Source organism: Arachis hypogaea, chromosome 1 (genome assembly GCF_003086295.3).
Source record: "Arachis hypogaea cultivar Tifrunner chromosome 1, arahy.Tifrunner.gnm2.J5K5, whole genome shotgun sequence".
Lineage (NCBI taxonomy): Eukaryota > Viridiplantae > Streptophyta > Magnoliopsida > Fabales > Fabaceae > Arachis > Arachis hypogaea.
In genome coordinates this window covers 56,269,526-56,292,925 of record NC_092036.1, presented here as the reverse complement: position 1 = coordinate 56,292,925, position 23,400 = coordinate 56,269,526, and the positions used below count along the sequence as shown (strand labels likewise).

At 39.7% G+C, this 23,400-nt stretch overlaps 1 non-coding gene across 1 annotated transcript; it reads right to left on the bottom strand.

Annotated features, from left to right (window-relative positions):
- Nucleotides 1–11,510: 11,510 nt before the first annotated feature.
- Nucleotides 11,511–11,618, bottom strand: LOC112715588 (small nucleolar RNA R71). The gene has a single exon (XR_003159854.1). It is a non-coding gene; the product is annotated as a small nucleolar RNA R71 (small nucleolar RNA).
- Between the last annotated feature and the right edge of the window lie 11,782 nt (nucleotides 11,619–23,400).

The window sequence follows — 23,400 nt, the reverse complement described above, 5'->3', positions numbered from 1 at the left end:
CTAAGTTTGGTGTTGGGAGTCCACAACATTGACCTGATCACCTTTGTGGCTTCAAGAGAGCCCACTGTCAAGCTAGTGACACTAAAAGAGCGCTTGTTGGGAGGCAACCCAATTTTTATTTATCTAATTTTATTTTATTTTCATTGTTCTTTTATGTTTTGTTATGTTTATGATCATGTGGAGCCACAAAAAAATATTAAAATTAGAAACAGAATTAAAAACAACAGAAGAAAAATCACACCCTGGAGAAAGGACTTACTGGCGTTTGAACGCCAGTAAGGAGCATCTGGCTGGCGTTCAATGCCAGAACAGAGCATGGAGCTGGTGCTGAACGCCAGAAACAAGCAACATCCTGGCGTTTGGACGCCAGGAATATGCCCTGAGGAAAGCTGGCGCTGAACGCTAGTAACAAGCATGGAACTGGCGTTCAACGGCAGAAACATGCTACACATGGGCGTTGAACGCCCAGAACGTGCATCACTTTGGCGTTTAAATGCCAGAATGGTATGCTAAGGCATTTTACATGCCTAATTGGTGCAGGGATGTAAATCCTTGACACCTCAGGATCTGTGGACCCCACAGGATCATCTCAGGATCTGTGGACCCCACAGGATCCCCACCTAACATATTCCCACCTTACCTCCTAATTAATCCTATAACACACTTTCCCAAAAACCCTTCACCAATCACCTCAATCTCTCTTCCCAATTACCCCCTTCACCACTCACATCTATCCACTCTTCCCCATAAACCCCACCTACCCTCAAAATTCAAAAATCTTTCCCACCCAAACCCACCCTAAATGGCCGAACCTACCCTCTCTCCCTTCCCTATATAAACCCCTCCATTCTACTTCATTTTCACACAACACAAACCCCTCTTCTATACCTTGGCCGAATACACCTACTCCTCACTCTCCTCCATATTTTCTCTTCTTCTTCTTCTTCTTTTCTTTCTTATCTTTATCGAGGGCGAGCAATATTTTAAGTTTGGTGTGGTAAAATCATAAGCTTTTTGTTTTGCCATTACCACTCATGGCACCTAAGGCCGGAGAATCCTCTAGAAAAGGGAAAGGGAAAACAAAAGCTTCCACCTCTGAGTCATGGGAGATGGAAAGATTCATCTCCAAAGCCTATCAAGACCACTTCTATGATGTTGTGGCCAAGAAGAAGGTGATCCCTGAGGTCCCTTTCAAGCTCAAGAAAAAATGAGTATCCGGAGATCCGACATGAGATTCAAAGAAGAGGTTGGGAAGTTTTAACCAACCCCATTCAACAAGTCAGAATTTTAATGGTTCAAGAGTTCTATGTCAATGCATGGATCACTAGGAACCATGATCAAAGTAAGAACCCGAATCCAAAGAATTATCTTACAATGGTTCGGGGGAAATACTTAGATTTTAGTCCGGAAAATGTGAGGTTGGCATTCAACTTGCCCATGATGCAAGGAGATGAACGCCCCTACACTAGAAAGGTCAACTTTAATCAAAGGTTAGACCAAGTCCTTATGGACATATGTGTGGAAGGAGCTTAATGGAAAAGAGACTCCAAAGGCAAGCCAGTTCAACTGAGAAGACTGGACCTCAGGTCTATAGCTAGAGGATGGTTGGAGTTCATCCAACGCTCCATCATCCCTACTAGCAACCGATCCGAAGTTACTGTGGATCGGGCCATCATGGTTCATGGCATCATGATTGGAGAGGAAGTAGAAGTTCATGAAATTATCTCGAATTCTACAAAATAGCCGAAAAGTCCTCCACCACGGCAAGGCTAGCTTTTCCTCATCTTATTTGCCATCTATGTTACTCAGCTGGAGTTATCATAGAAGGAGACATCCTCATTGAAGAGGATAAGCCCATCACCAAGAAGAGGGTGGAGCAAACAAGAGAGACCATCCACAGATCTCAAGAGATGCATGAGGAAGCTCATCATTAAGAAATCCCTGAGATGCCTCAGGGGATGCACTTTCCTCCCAACAACTATTGGGAACAACTCAACATTTCCTAGAAGATTTGAGTTACAATGTGGAACAATTAAGGGTGGAACATCAAGAGTACTCCATCATTCTCCATGAAATTAGAGAAGACCAAAGAGCAATGAGGGAGGAGCAACAAAGGAAAGGATGAGACATAGAAGAGCTTAAGGACATTGTTGGTCCTTCAAGAAGAAGATGCCACTAAGGTGGACTCATTCCTTGATTCTTAATTTTTCTGCTGTTCGGTTTTTATATTATATGCTCATCTATGTTTTGTGTCTCTACTTCATGATCATTAGTATTTAGTAACTATGTCTTAAGGCTATGAATAATTCCATGAATCCTTCACCTCTCTTAAATGAAAAAATGTTTTTAATTCAAAAGAACAAGAAGTACATGAATTTCAAAATTATCCTTGAATTTAGTTTAATTATATTGATGTGGTGACAATACTTTTTGTTTTCTGAATGAATGCTTGAACAGTGCATGTTTTTGATCTTGTTGTTTATGAATGTTAAAACTGTTGGCTCTTGAAAGAATGATGAACAAAGAGAAATGTTATTGATGATCTGAAAAATCATGAAATTGATTCTTGAAGCAAGAAAAAGCAGTGAAAAAAAACAAAAGCTTGTGAAAAAAAAATAATTTTTGGCGAAAAATAATAAAAGAAAAAGAAAAAGCAAGCAGAAAAAGCCAGTAGCCCTTAAAACTAAAAGGAAAGGGTAAAAATGATCCAAGGCTTTGAGCATCAATGGATAGGAGGGCCTAAGGAAATAAAATCCAGGCCTAAGCGGCTAAATCAAGCTGTCTCTAACCATGTGCTTGTGTCATGAAGGTCCAAGTGAAAAGCTTGAGACTGAGTGGTTAAAGTCGCGATACAAAGCAAAAGAGTGTGCTTAAGAGCTCTGGACACCTCTAACTGGGGACTCTAGCAAAGCTGAGTCACAATCTGAAAAGGTTCACCCAGTCATGTGTCTGTGGCATTTATGTATCCAGTGGTAATACTGGAAAACAAAGTGCTTAGGGCCACGGCCAAGACTTATAAGTAGCTGTGTTCAAGAATCAACATACTTAACTAGGAAAATCAATAACACTATCCGAAATTCTAAGTTCCTAGAGAAGCCAATCATTCTAAACTTCAAAGGATGAAGTGAGATGCCAAAACTGTTCAGAAGCAAAAAGCTACAAGTCCCACTCATCTATTTAGAATTAATATTCATTGATATTTTGAGATTTATAGTATATTCTCTTCTTTTTATCCTATTTGATTTCCAGTTTCTTGGGACAAGCAACAATTTAAGTTTGGTGTTGTGATGAGCGGATAATTTATACGCTTTTTGGCATTGTTTTTAGGTAGTTTTTAGTATGATCTAGTTACTTTTAGGGATGTTTTCATTAGTTTTTATGCTAAATTCACATTTCTGGACTTTACTATGAGTTTGTGTGTTTTTCTATAATTTCAGGTATTTTCTGGCTGAAATTGAGGGACCTGAGCAGAACGCTGAGAAGGAAGCTGACAAAGGACTGCTGATGCTGTTGGAATCTGACCTCCCTGCACTCGAAATGGATTTTCTGGAGCTACAGAATGCTAAATGGCGTGCTTTTAATGGCGTTGGAAAGTATACATCCAGAGCTTTCCAACAATATATAATAGTCTATACTTTATTCGGGATTTGACATCGTAAACTGGCGCTCAACGCCAGTTCCATGTTGCTGTCTGGAGTCAAACGCCAGAAACTCGTCATGAACCAGAGTTGAACGCCCAAAACATGTTACAACTTGGCATTCAACTCCAAGATAAGCCTCAGCTCGTGGATAAATCAAGCTCAGCCCAAGCACACACCAAGTGGGCCCCAGAAGTGGATTTATGCATCAATTACTTACTTCTGTAAACCCTAGTAGCTAGTCTAGTATAAATAGAACTTTTTACTATCATATTAGATATCCTGGATCCTGAATTGTATTTTTGATCCTGTGATCACGTTTGGGGGCTGGCCATTCGGCCATGCCTGAACCTTTCACTTATGTATTTTCAATGGTGGAGTTGCTACACACCATAGATTAAGGGTGTGGAGCTCTGCTGTACCTCAAGTTTTAATGCAATTACTACTCTTTTCCTATTAAATTTCATTTATTCCTGTTCTAAGATATTCATTGCACTTCAACATGATGAATGTGATGATCCGTGACACTCGTCATCATTCTCACCTAGGAACGCGCGTGACTGATAACCACTTCCGTTCTACCTTAGACCGGGCGCATATCTCTTGGATTCCTTAATCAGAATCTTCGTGGTATAAGCTAAAATTGATGGTGGCATTCATGGGAATCCAGAAAGTCTAACCTTGTCTGTGGTATTTCAAGTAGGATTCCGGAATTGAATGACTGTGACGAGCTTCAAACTCTTGAAGGCTGGGCGTTAGTGACAGACGCAAAAGAATCACTGGATTCTATTCCAACCTGATTGAGAAGCCTAAGCATCTTGTTTTCCAATGAAACTCTTGAGCTCCTCTATGTCTCTTCCTTGCCTTTGTTGCTCTTTCCTCATGGCTATTTGATCTCTCTAATTTCACGGAGAATAATGGAATGCTCTTGGTGCTCCATCCTTAGTTGCTCTATATTGGAACTCAAATCTCCCAAAGAGGTGTTGAGTTGCTCCCAATAGTTGTGTGGAGGAAAATGCATCCCTTGAGGCATCTCAGGGATTTCTTGATGAGGGACTTCCTCATACTCTTGTTGAGGTCCATGAGTGAACTCTCTTATTTACTCCATCCTCTTTTTAGTGATGAGCTTGTCCTCTTCAATGAGGATGTCTTCCTCTATGACAATTCCAGCTAAATTGCATAGGTGACAGATGAGATGAGGGAAGGCTAACCTTGCTAAAGTGGAAGGTTTGTCAGCAACCTTGTATAGTTCTAGAGGTATAATCTCATGAACTTCCACTTCCTCTCCAATCATGATGCTATGGATCATGATAGCCCGATCTACAGTCACTTCGGATCGGTTGCTAGTAGGAATAATAGAGCGTTGGATGAACTCTAACCATCCTCTAGCCATGGGTTTGAGGTCAAGCCTTCTCAATTGAACCGGCTTGCCTTTGGAGTCTCTTTTCCACTAAGCTCCTTCCACACATATGTCCATGAGGACTTGGTCCAACCTTTGATTAAAGTTGACCCTTCTAGTATAGGGGCGTGCATCTCCTTGCATCATTGGCAAGTTGAATGCCAACCTTACATTTTTCGGACTAAAATCTAAGTATTTCCCTCGAATCATTGTAAGCCAATTCTTTGGGTTCGGGTTCACACTTTGATCATGGTTCTTGGTGATCCATGCATTAGCATAGAACTCTTGAACCATTAAGATTCTGACTTATTGAATGGGGTTGGTGAGAACTTCCTAACCTCTTCTTCGAATCTAATGTCGGATTTCTGGATACTCATTCCTTTTGAGCATGAAAGGGACCTCAGGGATCACCTTCTTCTTGGCCACAACTTCATAGAAGTGGTCTTGATGGACCTTTGAGATGAATCTCTCCATCTCTCATGACTCAGAGGTGGAAGCTTTTGTCTTCCCTTTCCTCTTTCTAGAGGTTTCTCCGGCCTTAGGTGCCATAAATGGTTATGGAAACACAAAAAGCAATGCTTTTTTCCACACCAAACTTAAAAGGTTTTCTCATCCTCGAGCAAATGAAGAAAGAGGGATGGAGAAGAAGAAGAAATAGAGGAGATGGAGAGTGGTTTGGCCAAGCGCGGAAAGAAGTGTTTATGATGTGTGAAAATGAAGGAGGGGTGAGGGGTTTATATAGAAAGGGAGAGAGGGGTAGGTTTTGTGTATTAAGGTTGGGTTTAGGAGGGAAAGTTTTTGAATTGTGAATGGTGGGGTAGGTGGGGTTTTTGGGGGAGAGTGGGTGGATGTGATTGGTGAAGGGTTGATAAACCCCGATTTTGTGGTTTATCTTGTGCTTATTTTGGGGGATTTTATCACATTTTCTCACATTTATTCAATGAAATAGCATGGTTTTGCAATTCTCCCTTGATTTGTGCTTAAATGTGAAAACATACTTTTTAGGCCTTAAAATTGGTGATTTTAATTCACTTTAATTCCATTCGATGCCTTGATGTGTTTGTTAAGTAATTTCAGGTTCATAAGGCAAGTATTGGATGGAAGAAATGAGGAGAAAAGCATGCAAAGAGGAGAATGCATGAAGAAACAAAGATATGAAATGCACCAATGGACGCGCACGCGCAAAAAGTGGCTTCTCACAAGGACGCGCACGCGTACACGCCGCTTACGCGCGGATTGGGAATTTGCCATCGATGCGCACGCGCACATGCCGCGCGCGTGTTGATTCTGTCCGTGGGTCCACTTTAGTGAAATCGCCCCCAGTGATTTTGCAGCTCATTTTGGGCCAAATCCAACTCATTTCTGATGCTATTGAAGCCAAGGATTGAAGGGGAATCAACACACTTAGTCATAGTTGAGTTTTCATCATGTTTTAGGGTAGAATTCTAGAGAGAGAGGCTCTCTCTTCTCTCTAGAATTTAGGGTAGTTTAGGTTTAATTTTCTTAAATCCAACTTTTAATTCTTGTTTTGATTTAGTTTCTCCTTTTAATTTCTTGTTATTAGATCTCTACTCTTCTAGTTTTACTTGTCATTTTCTTTATTTTGTCCTCTTTTATGTTTATGAACATTGTTGAATCTTAATTTTCTTTAATGCAATTTTATGTTTGATGTTATTTTTATTGTTGATTTGAGTTATTGATTTCACTTTTCTTGCTATTAGTAGTTGGTAGATTTTATTATTCTTGCACATTTACTATGCTTTCCTTTTGTGCCCACCAAGTGTTTGACAAAATGTTTGGTTGGATGTTAGAGTAGATTTTGAGCATTCTTGGCTTGGAAAGAGTAATTAGGCAATCTTGAGTGATGAGCGGATAATTTATACGCTTTTTGGCATTGTTTTTAGTATGTTTTTAGTATGTTTTAGTTAGTTTTTATTATATTTTTATTAGTTTTTAGTTAAAATTCACTTTTCTGGACTTTACTATGAGTTTGTGTGTTTTTCTGTGATTTCAGGTATTTTCTGGCTGAAATTGAGGGACCTGAGTAAAAATCTGATTCAGAGGCTGAAAAGGACTGCAGATGCTATTGGATTCTGACCTCCCTGCACTTGAAGTGGATTTTCTGGAGCTACAGAAGCCCAATTGGTGCGCTCTTAACTGCGTTGGAAAGTAGACATCCTGGGATTTCCAGCAATGTATAATAGTCCATACTTTGCCCGAGATTTGATGGCCCAAACAGGCGTTCCAAGTCAGCTCAAGAATTCTGGCGTAAAACGCCGGAACTGGCACAAGAATGGGAGTTAAACGCCCAAACTGGCACACAAGCTGGCGTTTAACTCCAAGAAGAGTCTCTACATGAGAATGCTTCAATGCTCAGCCCAAGCACACACCAAGTGGGCCCGGAAGTGGATTTTTATGTCATTTACTCATCTTTGTAAACCCTAAGCTACTAGTTCTCTACAAATAGGACCTTTTGCTATTGTATTAGACATCTTGTTAGTTATCTTTGAGTAGTCTTATGCTATCTTAGATCATGGGGGCTGGCCTCTTGGCCATGCCTAGACCTTGTTCTTATGTATTTTTAACGGTGGAGTTTCTACACACCATAGATTAAGGTGTGGAGCTCTGCTGTACCTCGAGTATTAATGCAATTACTATTGTTCTTCTATTCAATTCAGCTTATTCTTGTTCTAAGATATCACTTGTTCCTCAACTTGATGAATGTGATGATCCGTGACACTCATCATCATTCTCACCTATGAACATGTGCCTGACAACCACCTCCGTTCAACCTTAGATTGAGTGGATATCTCTTGGGTTCCTTAATCAGAATCTTCGTGGTATAAGCTAGAATTGATGGCGGCATTCAAGAGAATCCGGAAGGTCTAAACCTTGTCTGTGGTATTCTGAGTAGGATTCAAGGATTGAATGACTGTGACGATCTTCAAACTCGCGATTGTGGGGCGTTAGTGACAGACGCAAAAGAATCACTGGATTCTATTCCGACATGATCGAGAACCGACAGCTGAATAGCCGTGCTGTGACAGAGCGCGTTGAGCATTTTCACTGAGAGGACGGGACTGTAGCCATTGACAATGGTGATGCCCAACATACAGCTTGCCATGGAAAGGAGTAAGAAGAATTGGATGAAGACAGTAGGAAAGGAGAGAGACGGAAGGGACAAAGCATATCCATACGCATATCTGAAATTCTCACCAATGAATTACATAAGTATCTCTATCTTTATTTTATGCTTTATTCATTGGTGCACGAAATTGTGATCATCAATGGCGCCATCAACATGGTACGCTCTATTGCAATCTCAACTCTTTATCACAACTTCGCACAACTAACCAGCAAGTGCATTGGGTTGTCCAAGTAATAAACCTTACGCGAGTAAGGGTCGATCCCACGGAGATTGTTGGTATGAAGCAAGCTATGGTTATCTTGTAAATCTTAGTCAGGCAGATTCAAATGGTTATGGATGATATATGAATAAAGCATAAAGATAGAGATACTTATGTAATTCATTGGTGAGGATTTCAGATAAGCGAATGGAGATGCTTTGTCCCTTCCGTCTCTCTGCTTTCCTACTGTCTTCATCCAATCCTTCTTACTCCTTTCCATGGCAAGCTGTATGTAGGGTTTCACCGTTGTTAGTGGCTACCTCCCATCCTTTCAGTGAAAATGTTCTACGCACCCTGTCACGGCACGGCTAATCATCTGTCGGTTCTCAATCAGGTTGGAATAGAATCCAGTGATTCTTTTGCGTCTGTCACTAACGCCCAGCCTTCAGGAGTTTGAAGCTCGTCACAGTCATTCAATCATTGAATCCTACTCAGAATACCACAGACAAGGTTTAGACCTTCTGGATTCTCTTGAATGCCGCCATCAGTTCTAGCTTATACCACGAAGATTCCGATTAAGGAATCCAAGAGATAAACATTCAAGCCTTGTTTGCTTGTAGAACGGGAGTGGTTGTCAGGCACGCGTTCATAAGTGAGAATGATGATGAGCATCACATAATCATCACATTCATCAAGTTCTTGAGTGCGAATGAATATCTTGGAATAAGAACAAGCTGAATTGAATAGAAGAACAATAGTAATTGCATTAATACTCGAGGTACAGCAGAGCTCCACACCTTAATCTACATAAATCATCTATAACCATTTGAATCTGCCTGACTGAGATTTACAAGATGACCATAGCTTGCTTCATACCAACAATCTCTGTGGGTTCGACCCTTACTCGCGTAAGGTTTATTACTTGGACGACCCAGTACACTTGCTGGTTAGTTGTGCGAAGTTGTGATAAAGAGTTGAGATTGCAATTGAGCGTACCATGTTGATGGCACCATTGATGATCACAATTTCGCCTACCAAGTTTTTGGCACCGTTGCCAGGGATTGTTTGAGTTTGGACAACTGACGGTTCATCTTGTTGCTTAGATTAGGTATTTTTCAGAATTTTTAAGAATGAATTCTAGTGTTTCAAGGTGATGTTCTTATCATCACCAAAGCTGATTGATCTTCATCAATTTAGCTCTTGAATATAATGTCCTGCTGAAGCTTGGCTAGCCATGTCTAATTCCTTTAGACTAAAGCTTTAGGCTAACATTGCATAACTCCTGGAATTCTTATTAAAATTTTTGAATCTCTTTATTTTCTTCTCCATATAATTTTCAAAAAATCCAAAAAATTTACAAAATCATAAAAACCAAAAATATTTCTTGTTTGAGTCTAGTGTCTCATTTTAAGTTTGGTGTCAATTGCATGTTTCTGTTCTTCTTGCATTTATCATGTGTCTTCATTGATCTTCAAGTTGTTCTTGATGATTTACTTGCTCTGATCTTTAAATTCTCTTGTTTTGTGTGTTTTGTTGTTTCTCATATGCATTCTCAATTTGTTAGTGTCAGTAGTATACAAACTTCTAAGTTTGGTGTCTTGCATGCATTGTTTATTTGATTTTAGTTGCATTTTGATTTTTCCTCATCATTAAAAATCCAAAAAAAATTTTAATTTGTGTCTTTTCAAGTCAATAAGGCAGAGAATTGAAGATTCAGAACATACAGCAGAGGAATTACACAGAAAAAGCTGGGCGTTCAAAATGCCCAGTGAAGAAGGAAAACTGGCGTTTAAACACCAGCCAGGGTGCCTGACTGGGCATTTAATGCCCAAAAGGGTAGCATTTTGGGCGTTAAACGCCAGAATGGATACCATTCTGGGCGTTTAACGCCAGGATGGCACAAGAGGGATGATTTTGTTTTCAATTCAAATTTTTTTCAAGTTTTCATAATTTTTCAAAATCAAATCTTTTTCAAATCATATCTTTTCAATCATATATTTTCAAAATCAATTTCTTTCCAATTTCAAAAATACTTGCTAACAATTAATGATTTGATTCAACATTTCAAGTATGGTGCCTTTTCTGTTGAGAAAGGTTTAATGTTTAAATCATATCTTTTCTTGTTAGCCAAGTCATTGATTTTAAAAATCAAATCTTTTTAAATTGTTTTTCCAAATCATATCTTCTCAATCATATCTTTTTAAAACTATATCTTTTCAACCATATCTTTTTAATCACATCTTTTTCAAAATAAGTTTTCAACCACTTCTTTTTGATTTCTAATTTCAAAATCTTTTTCAAAAATCACTTTATTTCTTTCCCAATCATAATTTTCGAAAATCATTCTTCAATTTTTCAAAATGTTTTTAAAATCTTTTTAATTTATTTTCGAAAATTTCTTCCCCTCTTCTCACATCCTTCTATCTATGGACTAACACTCCTCCTCAATGCACAATTCGAACTCTATCTTTCTAAGTTCGAATTCTTCTACCTCTTCCTTCTATTTTTCTTTTCCTCTGACACCTCAAGGAATCTCTATACTGTGACATAGAGGATTCCATATTTTCTTGTTTTCTTCTCTTTCATATGAGCAGGAGCAAAGACAAAAGCATTCTTGTTGAGGCTGACCCTGAACCTGAAAGGACCTTGAAGCGAAAGCTAAGAGAAGCTAAAGCACAACTCTCTGTAGAGGACCTAACAGAATTTTTCAAAGAAGAAGACATGGCAGCCGAAAACAACAACAATGCCAACAATGCAAGGAAGGTGCTGGGTGACTTTACTGCATCTACTCCCGACTTCTATGGGAGAAGCATCTTTATCCCTGCCATTGGAGCAAACAACTTTGAGCTTAAGCCTCAAGTAGTTTCTTTAATGCAACAGAATTGCAAGTTCCATGGACTCCAATTGGAAGATCTTCATCAGTTTTTAGTTGAATTCTTGCAAATCTATAACACTGTCAAGACCAATGGGGTTGACCCTGAGGTCTACAGACTTATGCTATTCCCTTTTGCTGTAAGAGATAGAGCTAGAATATGGTTGGACTCACAACCTAAAGAAAGCCTGAACTCTTGGGAAAAGCTAGTCAATGCCTTCTTGGCAAAGTTCTTTCCACCTCAAAAATTGAGTAAGCTTAGAGTGGAAGTCCAAACCTTCAGACAGAAGGAAGGTGAATCCTTCTATGAAGCTTGGGAAAGATACAAATAATTGATCAGAAAGTGTCCTTCTGACATGCTTTCTGAGTGGAGCATCATAGGTATCTTCTATGATGGTCTGTCTGAACTGTCCAAGATGTCATTGGATAGCTCTACTGGAGGATCTCTTCATCTGAAGAAGACGCCTGCAGAAGCTCAAGAACTCATTGAAATGGTTGCAAATAACCAATTCATGTACACTTCTGAAAGGAATCCTGTGAACAATGGACGAATAAGAAGAAATGAGTTCTTGAGATTGATACTCTGAATGTCATATTGGCTCAGAACAAAATATTGACTCAGCAAGTCAATATGATTTCTCAAAGTCTGTCTGGAATGCAAGCTGCACCAGGCAGTACTAAGGATGCTTCATCTGAAGAAGAAGCTTATGATCCTGAGAACCCTTCAATGGAAGAGGTGAATTACATGGGAGAATCTTATGGAAACACCTATAATCCTTCATGGAGAAATCATCCAAATCTCTCATGGAAGGATCAACAGAGAGCTCAACAAGGTTTCAACAACAATAATGGTGGAAGAAACAAGTTTAGCAATGGCAAGCCTTTTCCATCATCTTCTCAGCAACAGATAGAGAATTCTAAGCAGAGCCACTTAGCAACCATGGTCTCTGATCTAATCAAAACCACTCAAAGTTTCATGACTGAAACAAGGTCCTCCATTAGAAACTTGGAGGCACAAGTGGGTCAGCTGAGTAAGAAAGTTACTGAACTCCCTCCTAGTACCCTTCTAAGTAATACAGAAGAGAATCTAAAAGGAGAGTGCAAGGCCATCAACATGGCCGAACTTGGAGAGGAGAAAGAGGTAGTGAGCGCCACTGAGAAAGACCTCAATGGACGTCCACTGGCCTCCAATGAGTTCCCTAATGAGGAACCATGGGAATCTGAGGCTCACACTGAGACCATAGAGATTCCATTGGATTTACTCCTGCCATTCATGAGCTCTGATGAGTATTCTTCCTCTGAAGAGGATGAAGATGTCACTGAAGAGCAAGTTGCTAAGTACCTTGGAGCAATCATGAAGCTAAATGACAAGTTATTTGGTAATGAGACTTGGGAGGATGAACCCCTTTTGCTTACCAAAGAACTGGCTGACTTGTCTAGGCAGAAACTACCTCAAAAGAGACAGGACCCTGGGAAGTTCTCAATACCTTGTACAATAGGAACCATGACCTTCAATAAGGCTCTGTGTGACCTAGGGTCAAGCATAAACCTCATGCCTCTCTCTGTAATGGAGAAGCTAGGGATCTTTGAGGTACAAGTTGCAAGAATCTCACTAGAGATGGTAGACAATTCAAGAAAACAAGCATACAGAATTGTAGAGGATGTTCTGATAAAAGTTGAAGACCATTACATCCCTGTTGATTTCATAGTCCTAGAGACTGGGAAGTGTATGGATGAATCCATCATCCTTGGCAGACCCTTCCTAGCCACAACAAAGGCTGTGATTGATGTTGACAGAGGAGAATTGATCATTCAAGTGAATGAAGAATCCTTTATGTTTACGGCTCAAGGATATCCCTCTGTAACCATGGAGAGGAAGCATGAAGAGTTTCTCTCAAAACAAAGTCAAACAGAGCCCCCACAGTCAAACTCTAAGTTTGGTGTTGGAAGGCCTCAACCAACTTCTAAGTTTGGTGTTGAACACCCACATTCAAACTCTAAGTTTGGTGTTGGGAGGTTCCAACATTGCTCTGAGTATCTATGAGGCTCCATGAGAGCCCACTGTCAAGCTACAGACATTAAAGAAGCGCTTGTTGGGAGGCAACCCAATGTTATATTTATCTATATTTCCTTTGTTATTTTATGTTTTCTGTAGGTTGATGATCATGGAAAGTCACAAAATCAATTGAAAAAGCAAAAATAGCATGAAAAACAGAAAGAAAAATAGCACACCCTGGAGGAAAAACTTGCTGGCATTTAAACGCCAGTAAGGGCAGCAAATGGGCGTTTAACGCCCAGTCTGGCACCATTCTGGGCGTTTAACGCCAGAAAAAGGCACCAGACTGGCGTTAAACACCAGGAAAGGGCAAGAAGCTGGTGTTAAACGCCAGAAATGGGCACCAGCCCAGTGTTTAACGCCAGAATTAGCATAAGGAAGCATTTTTGCTCGCCACTTGGTGCAGGGATGAATTTTCCTTGACACCTCAGGATCTGTGGACCCCACAGGATCCCCACCAACCTCACCACTCTCTCTCATCTTCAACCATTCAACAATCACCTCAACACCTCTTCCCCAAAACCCCTCACCTATCAAATCCCACTATTCTCTTCACCACTCACATCCATCCTTCATAAAACCCCACCTACCTCACCATTCAAATTCAAACCACTTTCCCTCCCAAACCTACCCATACATGACCAAACCATACACCCTATCCCCACCCCTATATAAACCCTTCTTCACTCCTTCATTTTCACACAACCTAAACACTACTTCTTCCCCTTGGCCGAACCACAAAGCCACCGCCATCTCCTCTATTTCTTCTTCTTCTACTCTCTTCTTTCTTCTTTTGCTTGAGGACGAGCAAAACTTCTAAGTTTGGTGTGGTAAAAGCATTGCTTTTTGTTTTTCCATAACCATTTATGGTATCTAAGGCCGGAAAAACCTCTAGAAAGAGGAAAGGGAAGGCAAAAGCTTCCACCTCCGAGTCATGGGAGATGGAGAGATTCATCTCAAGGGTGCATCAAGACCACTTCTATAAAGTTGTGGCCATGAAGAAGGTGATCCCCGAGGTCCCTTTCAAACTCAAAAGAGTGAATATCCGGAGATCCGACATGAGATCCAAAGAAGAAGTTGGGAAGTTCTTACCAATCCCATTCAATAAGTCAGAATCTTAATGGTTCAAGAGTTCTATGCCAATGCATGGATCACCAAGAACCATGATCAAAGTGTGAACCCGGACCCAAAGAATTGGCTCACAATGGTTCGGGGGAAATGCTTAGATTTTAGTCGGGAAAATGTAAGGTTGGCATTCAACTTGCCCATGATGCAAGGAGATGAACACCCTTACACTAGAAGGGTCAACTTTGATCAAAGGTTGGACCAAGTTCTCATAGACATTTGTGAAGAGGGCGCTCAATGGAAGAGAGATTCAAGAGGGAAGCCGGTTAAACTGAAAAGGCATGACCTCAAGCCCGTGGCTAGGGGATGGTTGGAGTTTATCCAACGCTCAATCATTCCCACTAGCAACCGGTCCGAAGTTACTATAGACCGGGCCATCATGATTCATAGCATCATGATTAGAGAGGAAATAGAGGTTCATGAGGTTATATCCCAAGAACTTTATAAGGTGGCAGACAAGTCCTCTACCTTGGCAAGGTTAGCCTTCCCTCATCTCATTTGTCACCTCTGTTATTCAGTCGGAATTGACATAGAGGGAGACACCCTCATGGATGAGGACAAGCCCATCACTAAGAAAAGGATGGAGCAAACAAGAGATCCCACTCATCATGAAATCCCTGAGATGCCTCAAGGGATGCACTTTTCTCCACAAAACTATTGGGAGAAAATCAACACCTCCCTAGGAGAATTGAGTTCCAACATGGGACAACTAAGGGTGGAGCACCAAGAACATTCCATTCTCCTCCATGAAATTAGAGAAGATCAAAGAGTCATGAGAGAGGAGTAACAAAGGCAAGGAAGAGACATTGAGGAGCTCAAGCACTCCATAAGATCTTCAAGAGGAAGAACAAGCTGCCATCACTAAGGTGGACCCGTTCTTTAATCTCCTTGTTCTTTATTTTCCTGTTTTTCGAATTTTTATGCTTATGTTCATCATCTATGTTTGTGTCTTATGATCATTAGTGTCTTAGTGTCTATGCCTTAAAGTTATGAATGTCCTATGAATCCATTACCTTTCTTAATGAAAAATGTTCTTAATTGGAAAAGAGAAGAATTGCATGAATTTTGAATTTTATAACAGATTAATTATTTTGATGTGGTGGCAATACTTTAACTTCTGAATGTATGCTTGAACAGTGCATATGTCTTTTGAATTTGTTGTTCATGAATGTTGGCTCTTGAAAGAATGATGAAAAAGAGACATGTTACTGAGGATCTGAAAAATCATAAAAATGATTCTTGAAGCAAGAAAAAGTAGTGAATTCAAAAAAAAAATGAAAAAAGGGGAAAAGAAAAGAAAAAAATAAAATTGTGATCCAAGGCAAAAAGAGTGTGCTTAAGAACCCTGGACACCTCTAATTGGGGACTCTAGCAAAGCTGAGTCACAATCTGAAAAGGTTCACCCAGTTATGTGTCTGTGGCATGTATGTATCTGGTGGTAATACTGGAAGACAGAGTGCTTTGGCCACAGCCAAGACTCATAAAGTAGCTATGTTCAAGAATCATCATACTTAACTAGGAGAATCAATAACACTATCTAGATTCTGAGTTCCTATAGAAGCCCATCATTCTGAATTTCAAAGGATAAAGTGAGATGCCAAAACTATTCAGAGGCAAAAAGCTAAAAGCCCCGCTCATCTAATTAATACTGATCTTCATAGATGTTTTTGGAATTCATTGCATAATCTCTTCTTTTTATCTTATTTGATCTTCAGTTGCTTGGGACAAGCAACAATTTAAGTTTGGTGTTGTGATGAGCGGATAATATATACGCTTTTTGGCATTGTTTTTAGTACATTTTAGTCAGTTTTTATTATATTTTTATTAGTTTTTAGTTAAAATTTATTTTTCTGGACTTTACTATGAGTTTGTGTGTTTTTCTGTGATTTCAGGTATTTTCTGGCTAAAATTGAGGGATCTGAGCAAAAATCTGATTCAGAGGCTGAAAAGGACTGCAGATGCTGTTGGATTCTGACCTCCCTGCACTCGAAGTGGATTTTCTGGAGCTACAGAAGCCCAATTGGTGCGCTCTTAACTGCGTTGGAAAGTAGACATCCTGGGATTTCCAGCAATGTATAATAGTCCATATTTTGCCCGAGATTTGATGGCCCAAACAGGCGTTCCAAGTCAGCTCAAGAATTCTGGCGTAAAACGCCGGAACTGGCACAAGAATGGGAGTTAAACGCCCAAACTGGCACACAAGTTGGCGTTTAACTCCAAGAAGAGTCTCTACATGAGAATGCTTCAATGCTCAGCCCAAGCACACACCAAGTGGGCCCGGAAGTGGATTTTTATGTCATTTACTCATCTTTGTAAACCCTAAGCTACTAGTTCTCTACAAATAGGACCTTTTGCTATTATATTAGACATCTTGTTAGCTATCTTTGAGTAGTCTTATGCTATCTTAGATCATGGGGGCTGGCCTCTTGGCCATGCCTAGACCTTGTTCTTATATATTTTCAACGGTGGAGTTTCTACACACCATAGATTAAGGTGTGGAGCTCTGCTGTACCTCGAGTATTAATGCAATTACTATTGTTCTTCTATTCAATTCAGCTTATTCTTGTTCTAAGATATCACTTGTTCCTCAACTTGATGAATATGATGATCCGTGACACTCATCATCATTCTCACCTATGAACGTGTGCCTGACAACCACCTCCGTTCTACCTTAGATTGAGTGGATATCTCTTGGGTTCCTTAATCAAAATCTTCGTGGTATAAGCTAGAATTGATGGCGGCATTCAAGAGAATCCAGAAGGTCTAAACCTTGTCTATGGTATTCTGAGTAGGATTCAAGGATTGAATGACTGTGACGAGCTTCAAACCCGCGATTGTGGGGCGTTCTATCTTTATTTTATGCTTTATTCATAAATCATCTATAACCATTTGAATCTGCCTGACTGAGATTTACAAGATGACCATAGCTTGCTTCATACCAACAATCTCCATGGGATTGACCCTTACTCGCGTAAGGTTTATTACTTGGACGACCCACTGCACTTGCTGGTTAGTTGTGCGAAGTTGTGATAAAGAGTTGAGATTGCAATTGAGCGTACCATGTTGATGGCGCCATTGATGATCACAATTTCGTGCACCATTGAGTCATGAAAACCCAACTTATGTTGGCGATCTAGAGTTGTTAGCTAGTATTGTTTCCATTGACGCTAATCTTTTGCTAATTTAATTAGTGAGTTGATTAGGACTTATGGAAGATTGTTTCCATTGATGCTAATCTTTTGCTAATTTAATTAGTAAGTCGATTAGGACTTTTGGATTGAGATTAGCTAGTCTCATTAGACTTTCTCCCTATTTGTTGGAGTTGACATAATGAGATAAATTCTTGTTTATTATTGTGATATGATTGGTTAATCTTGTTTGACATTCTCCCTATTTGTTGGAGTTAACTAAATAAGATGAACTAATCATGCATGACTAGGATAGAAAGCCTATGATCTCAATCCATTGCCATGAATGTCTCTCTTTATTACTTGCTTTCTTTAATTACTTGCTCAATTTACTTTTCTTGTCTTTTTATTTTATTGCCCCTCTAATCAACCAAAACCCCCTATAACCCTCATAGCCAATAATAATACATTTCATTGCAACTCTTCGTGAGACGACCCGGAGTCCAAATACTCCGGTTAATTCTTATTGGGGTTTGTACTTGTGACAACTCAATATTTTTGCATGTGAGGACTCTTTGTTGGTGTAGAACTATACTTACAACGAGAATTCATTCATTTGAGGAAAATTCTATACCACACAAAAGTTCGATCATAAAAAATGGCGCCGTTGCCGGGGAGTTGCAATGGTGTTGTGTTATTGGTTATTATATATATGTGAATAGTATGAATATCTCATTTTTTCCTTATTTGCTAGTTTTTGCTAGATTTATTTTCTTTTCCACTATGAATTCTCACCTTGGCTATGAGTTTGGTTTTAATTGTGTTGTAGGAAATGTGAACTTCAATGATGACACTCATTATGGATGAAACCAACAAAGATGGGAGGAGCCTCAAGGAATTGATCACTCCTATTGGCAACAACCTCTGGATACTTATGGGTATAATTACCATCCTAATACATGTCAATTCAATGGCTATGGTGACTCCTTTTGTGATAATCAAGCACCACCACCAATTGCTTATGATTCTTATCCTCAACATGAACCTCAACCATACTCACAAGCCTTTCATACCAAACATCTTCCTATGATCCATATCCATCATATGACCAATCATCCATACCACATTCTTATAACCGTTATGAGCAAGAACCTTTAGAACCACCGCACCCTATCATGATCACTACCAAGAACCACCACCGCATTACCCTTACCAAGATGAATCACCTCCCATGTATGATTACTTTCAACCACATAATGAATTTCCCTTTCCACCACAACCCTCCAAGGAAGAACACCCACATCCATCCATCCAAGAGTCAATGGATCATCTCAAAGAAGAAATGGATCGGCTTCAAGCAATAATCCGTCAAAAGGATCAAGAGGAAGCCCAAAGGAGGAATTATGAAGCTATTGAGGCTAACCTTGCCAAAATTAAAGCCAACTTGGACTCATGGGACTCATGCAACACGCAAAGCATCTCCACGGATGAGTGTGAGAAATCAACCAAAGAAAGGATCATGAAGGAGATTTTAGAATCTCAACATGAGGACAAGGAGATGGGGTATGTCTTACAACAAGTGGAGGAAGGAGAGATTGTTGAAGAAGAAGTGGTTGAAGAGTTAGAGGAAGTTGAATAAGAGGTGGATTCCAAGTTTGAGAACACTTCCACACCAAGTAACATTGTTGATGATTTTGTGGAAGTTGTTGAACCCTCTTCCATTGAGCTTGAAGGCGATGTTAACGAGGGTGCGCAACCTCCTAAGCATATAATGAATGATGAAGAATTGGAAGAAGGTGAGCAAGCAACAAATCTTCCTCTTAAAGATGAGCCCAGACCAACATATGACCCTTTGGTATTTGAAGAATCTTCTCCTCTTGAAACTGAGGTGGATGTTGAGACAAGTTCTACATTACCTCCAAGTTGTGATATGAAGAATGGAGGAGAGCTAGAAGAGGTTGGTGAGGAAGTAATTGGACATGAAGAGCCTTGTCAAGAGGTGAACATGGAAGAAGCTTGCCAAGAGGTGGAGGTATTCAAAGAAGAGCACAAGGGAATGGAACTTACAAGACCATTGGAGACGTCCCTTCCTAAGTCACCACCCAACACAACATTCAAGTGGGTAAAACTCTTATCCCTAAGCTTTAATTTCTCACTTGAATATGGTTTGCTTGAGACGGATGGGCAACTTAGAGCTCTTTGTGGGGTTAAGAGCAAAAGAAATTGAGTAATGGTGGAAATGCCAATCAAGGTTCTTTATGGTTGGAAATTCAAAGTTCAAGTGCAATGGGTGGTATAATCTCAACTAAAAGGTCTAGGAGAATGCTTTGGTGCTCACATGGAATTCGGATCACTTGCCACCCAAATGGAATTGTCTTGACCAACTTGAAGATGGGTGTAGAAACAAGATTTGGGATCCGGGAATAGATGAAGATCAACTTTGGAAGCCCTTAGCTTGTGTGGAACTTCATCAAAGCTTGGTGCCACTAGTTTTGAATTTTGGAGCTTACTTGAAGTCCAAGCATGGTGGAGGTTTCAGATGAGTACAAGCATAAGCCACCATACAAGGAGCCTTCCAAATGTCCAACTTAAGGACTTAAACTAAAAGTGCTAGGTGGAGACACCCCACCATGGTAAACTCTTTTCATTTTTCTCTTTTGTAAATATTGGCAGAATAGGTTTGATTTCATGTTTTGTTTTATTGTTGAGTTTATTTGGTAGTCTAATATGTTGAATAAGCTTTTATGGTGTTTGGGTAGCTGCTTGGAGTTTGGAATGCTTGGATTGGTGCAAGAACATGAAAATTTTGAAAAACAGAGCACCAACCCGCGCGTGCGGCACCTGGCGCGTATGCACACCTCAAGCATTTTCGACCATCCACGCGAGCGCGCTATATGCGCGGACGCGTGGATTGAAAAAATTACCCCTCCATACATTGACCCGAGAGTTGCGCCTACACTGCGCCAGCACCATACCTAAGGCACAAACCAACGCGCGTGCGCGCACTTGGCGCGTACGCGCCCTTTTGCAATTCGCGGATTGACGCGCTAGCGCACCTGCGCGCGCGCGTCGATCGCCCATTTGCACTCCTGGTACATTTTCCAGAGAGTTGGTGCCACTTTTGTGCCTATTCTGTGCCTACCACCCGCGCGTGCGCGCACTTTGCGCATCCGCGCCGGTTAAAAAAAGGAGTTATTTTTCTGTTCTTCCGTTTTCTTTTGTTTATCGCATTCGTATACTCCTATTCTTTACATTTTCAATTTTGTTTTTATAGCTTGTTTTCATTTTTTCTTTTCTAAGCCTCTTATTTGAATAATGGTGTTGAATTTTCTTACTCAATTGTTGAGAATTTTCTTGGTTAATCTTGGTGCTTCTTGACTTGTTTGATATTGTTGAGTGATGAAACTTTTGAATCAATGCTTAATCTTGTATGACTCTTATATTCTTTATGCATTGATATGAACTTGCATGTCTTCATGACCCACTATTCTAGTTGAACTTGATGCTTTTGAGTGCTCTTCATGCTTTGACTTTACTCTTGCATCAAGTATTAGTTGATATGCCTCTTGCCTACATTGTTTTCTCACTCACATTGTAGCTACCGTGTATGAGAACCATACTTTTATTTGGCATTAGCCCCCGCCTATGTTCTAATTGCTCCATATCTTGTTGTAGGCTAATTTTCTTTCTTTTTCTTTCCTTTTAGGTTGGCCACAAGAAGGAAAGAATGGAAAGGCTTCTAAATAGGCAACAAACAAGTTCATCCGCACACCCTTTGAAGAAACTCATCAATTGTAGCAATCCGTCCACCTTGCTCTTCTTTGCATGCACCGAGGACGGTGCAAATTTCTAAATGTGGGGAGGTCATCCGACCGATCTCCATGGGTAACAATTCCTTTTTCAACACCAATTTTTTCAATTTTTGTCTTTGTTAGTTAGTTGTCGCATCACATGATAGGTTGCATGCTAGTTAGAACTTGTACATATTTCACCATTTCTTTTATGTCAGGACTACTTGGTTATGGTGATGATTTCCTTCCAAGAAATTATAGTTTTAGGGCAACCTACCAATTGGAAAATTTTTTTATTGAACTTGCTTGAAAGAATTTATTTTGGAACATGGTTTTTGAGCTAAGAACACAAGTTTGTGAGATTTGAGCCTAACTGCATGGTTACATCTTATAACCACTTATTCTTCCTTCTTGTATGCATTATCCTCTTTCTATGATTTAATCTTTGATTTGTTTATTCTCTATGTCCATTATTTTGTTATTCATGCATTTATATGATTGATGCCATTTTCATTAGCTCACTTACCCAAATGGCTACCTTTCATCAACCATTGTTAGCCAATTTGAGCCTATGCTAACTCATTGTTCTTAATTAAAGCACATTACAAGCTTAAGTGAAAACAATAAATGTCCTTAATTGGATCTTGATTAGCTTAGGTTAGTAAGGGGTGTATCATTGGGTATGGAAAACTTGGGACATTGGTTGAACAAAAGTGTGTTTTTATATTTTTGTTGAAGATTTTTGGGAAATTGGTACATATTCATGCACAATAGTAAAACATATGCATTGATATGTTTGTATATACTTAGAAAAAAATGATAAAGAAAAAAAACATATATATATATAATAAATATATATTATAAAAAGAGAAAAGAGAAAAAAGAAATAAAACGGGGACAAAAATGCCCCAAAGTAAAGTTCAATAAAATCAATGCATATGGAATGTGAATAAAAAAAAAAGAATGCATGAGTATGTGAAAAAGTGAGAATCATGGATAGCTAGGTTGTGTATTAAAATTGTATAGGTTGATTATATGTGTTTGATTAGAGCTAGGTTAAATCAAAGATTCAATTTTCAAGCTCACTTGACCATATGCATCCTACCTTATTACCCTAGCCCCATTACAACCTATGAATAATCCTCATGATGAATGTATGCATGCATTGAATAATGTTGATTGTTAGATGGAAAAACAAATCATGGAAGGCATGATTAGAAGAGAATGAGGATCGACCCTATACACTAGAGCGACTAGAGCGGATACACATCCGGTGAGGGTTGATGCTCAATTCCTTGTTCCCGCTTCATGAGCTTTCTTCTGCAATCTATTGAACTTTATTTTGATATTTGAATTGGTAGAGTTTGAGTGTTATATGACCTTTGCCCTACTTGCTTATATATTTCTTGGAGATTTTGCTTTGACAGTAGTAGAATCATAGCATTTTGCATTCATATAGATAGGTGCATTAATTTCTTGCATTGATAAATGTTCAAACCCTTTTCTTTCCTTCTTTATTCTTAAAGAGACATCTTGTTAGTGGGGAGATTTTATAAACCCCGATTTTGTGGTTTATCTTGTGCTTATTTTGGGGAATTTTATCACATTTTCTCACATTTATTCAATGAAATAGCATGGTTTTGCAATTCTCCCTTTTTGTGCTTAAATGTGAAAACATGCTTTTTAGGCCCTAAAATTGGTGATTTAATTCACTTTAATTCCATTCGATGCCTTGATGTGTTTGTTAAGTAATTTCAGGTTCATAAGGCAAGTATTGGATGGAAGAAATGAGGAGAAAAGCATGCAAAGAGGAGAATGCATGAAGAAACAAAGATATGGAATGCACCAATGGACGCGCACGCGTACAAGGCGCACGCGCAAAAAGTGGCTTCTCACAAGACGCGCACGCGTACACGCCGCTTACGCGCGGATTGGGAATTTGCCATCGACGCGCACGCGCACATGCCACGCGCGCCGATTCTGTCCGTGGGTCCACTTTAATGAAATCGCCCCCAGCGATTTTGCAGCTCATTTTGGGCCCAAT